Source organism: Chrysochloris asiatica, unplaced genomic scaffold (assembly GCF_000296735.1).
Source record: "Chrysochloris asiatica unplaced genomic scaffold, ChrAsi1.0 scaffold00091, whole genome shotgun sequence".
Taxonomy (NCBI): Eukaryota; Metazoa; Chordata; class Mammalia; order Afrosoricida; family Chrysochloridae; genus Chrysochloris; species Chrysochloris asiatica.
Genome location: NW_006408609.1, coordinates 9,709,808 through 9,712,817, shown reverse-complemented (window position 1 = coordinate 9,712,817; position 3,010 = coordinate 9,709,808).

Here is a 3,010-nt window from a genome sequence, read left to right as displayed (position 1 = left end):
TGAAGGCATTAACAAAATTAAGGCTCTCGGAATTGATAGAGCACAAATTGAAATCTTTCAACAAAATTATGAAGTACTGGAGGCACTCATTCACCTGTGCCAAGAAATTTGAAAGACAGCTACCTGGCCAACAGAATGAAAGAGATCCATATCTGTATCCATTTCAAAGAGAGGAGACCCAACAAACTCTGAAATCATCAGACAATATCATTAATATCTCATGCAAGTAAAATTTTGTTAAAGATAATACGAAAATGGCTGCAACCATACATTGACAGAGAACTTCCAGAGGTTCAAGCCAGGTACAGATGAGGATGTGGAATAAAGGATATGTTTATGTCTGATGGATCTTGGCTGAAAGCAGAGAATACCAAAAAGATGTCTACCTGTGCTTTATTGACTATGCAAAGGCTTTTGATTGTGTGGATCATGACAATCTAAGGACAACAATTTGGGGAATGAGTATTGTAGAACACATAACTGTGTTTATGAGGAACCTGTTCATAGACCAAGAGGCAGCTGGTGGTTCAAACAGTACTAGAGAAAATTGAGAAAATTTAATGATTTAAAATCAGGCAAAGTGTGTACCAGGATTGTATTCTCTCACTATGCATATTCAATTTATATGTTCTGCACATAATCTGAGAAGTTGGATTTATAAAGAAGAATGTGGCATTCAAGAGGAAGACTTATTAGCAACCTGCTCCCTGCAGATCATACAATCTTGCTTCCTGAAAGCAAGGTCTTAAAATAATTACTGTTGAAGATCAAAGACCACAGCCTTCATGTAAAGGAAACAAAAATTCTCATCACTGGACTAATAAACAGCATCCATATAAATGGAGAAAAGACTGAAATTGCCAAAGACTTCATTTTGCTTGGGTTGACCATCAACACTTATGAAAGCAGCAGTCAACAAATCAAGTGATGTATTGCTTTAGGCAAATCTGCTGCACAAACCTCTTTAAAGTGTTGAAGAGCAACTGTCAGCTTGAGGACTAAGGTGTGCCTTATCCAAGCCATGATATTTTTAGTAATCTCATATGCATGTGAAAGACTGTAGAAGAGTTGATACATTTGAAGTATGATGTTTGAGAATATTTAAATTACCATAAATTGCCAAAAGAACAAAAAAAATTGTGTTGGAAGTAGTACAATCTGAATGTTCATTAGAAGTCAGGGTGGCCAGACTTTGTCTCTCATACTTTGAACATATTATCAGGAGGGACCAGAGCCTGGAAAAGCACATAATGTGTGGTAAAGTGGAGGGTTGGAGAGAAAAGAAGACCCCCTCAATGAGACGGATTGACATGACCAACGGCAGCAGCATTGGTTCAAGCATAGCAATGATTGTGAGGTTAGCATAGGACAGGGCAGTGTTTCTTTCTGTTGTGCATAGGGTCGCTATAATTTGTTACCAATATGATAGCACCTAACAACAACAACAACAATGGAGTTTAGATATCATTGAACAATACCACTAATATCACATGCAAGTAAAATTTTGCTAAAGTAAATTAAGAAATTGTTGCAGCAGTAAATTGATGGAGATGCCAGAAATAGAAGCCAGATATTGGAGAGGGTGTGGCACTTGGGACAGCCTAACTAAATTCAGATGGATTTTGGCTGAAAGCAGAGAACACCAGAAAGATGTTTACTTCTGCTGCATTAACTGTGCAAAGACATTTGACTGTGTGGATCATAAGAAATTATGAATAAATGGCAAAGAATGAGTATTCCAGAATACTTCATTGTGCTCTTGAGGAACCTGTATCTCGATCATGAGGCAATTGTTTGAACAGAACAAAGGTTGTTGAATTGTTTAAAATTATGAAAAATGGTGTTAGGGTTATATTCAATTTATATGCAGAGCAAAGAATTCAAGAAACTGGATTATATGAATAAGACCTTGGCATAAGGATTAGAGGAAGAGTCATTAACAACCTTTGATATGCAGATGATGAAACCTAGCTGGCAGGAAGCAAAAAGAATTTAAAACACTTAGTGATAAAGATCAAATACTACAGCCTTCAGTATGCATTCTACTCCAATTTAAAGAAAATTAAAATCCTCACAACTGGAACAATAAATAACATCATGATAAATGGAGAGATTGAAATTGTCAAATATTTCGATTTGCTTAGAACCACAATCAATGCTTATGGATGCAGCAGTCAAGAAGTCAAATGACACATTACATTAAGCAAATCTGCTGCAAAAGACATCTTTAAAGTGTTTATTACCAAATAATGAGGATTAAGGTGTGCCAGATTCAAGCCAAGGTATTTTCAATAACCTCATATGCATGTGAAAGTTGGACAGTGAATCGATGCATTTAAATAATGGTGTTAGAGAAGAATATTGAAAATATCATGACTGGCAAAAGATAAAACAAGTGTGTTTTAGAAGAAGTGTAGACAGAATCTCCTTAGAAGCGAGAGTGGTGAAACTTCATCTCTTGTACTTTGGACATGTCATGTGGGACCATACCCTCAAGAAAGACACCATGCTTGGTAAAGTGGATCATCAGAGAAATGGAGGAAGACCTTCAACAAGTTGGATTGCCACAGTGGCAGTAACAATGGGCTCAAACATAGCAATTACAAGGATTCACATGATCAGACAATGCTTAATTGTATTATGTATAGGGTCACTATGAATTGGAACTGACTTGATTCAATTTAACAACATAACAACAAAAATTATCAACTTTATCTCCATCTCTTTTAGGTAACCAATTACAATAATAAATCTTTATTCCCCTTTCTCCTTCTTTTCTCCTGACCTGACATGGCTTAGACAGAAAGTTTCTGTTCAGTTAACACTATCTCCTACTTAAGTATATTCCAAACAGTAAATATAAATAATATTTGATGCAACAGTTTCTTAGAGTTTATGAGATCATGTACATTATGGAAACAGACAGACTTATCTTTCTCCTATGGAACAACTGGTGGATTTGAACCACTGACCTTGCAGTTAGCAGTCCAATGCTTAGCCCACAGTAACA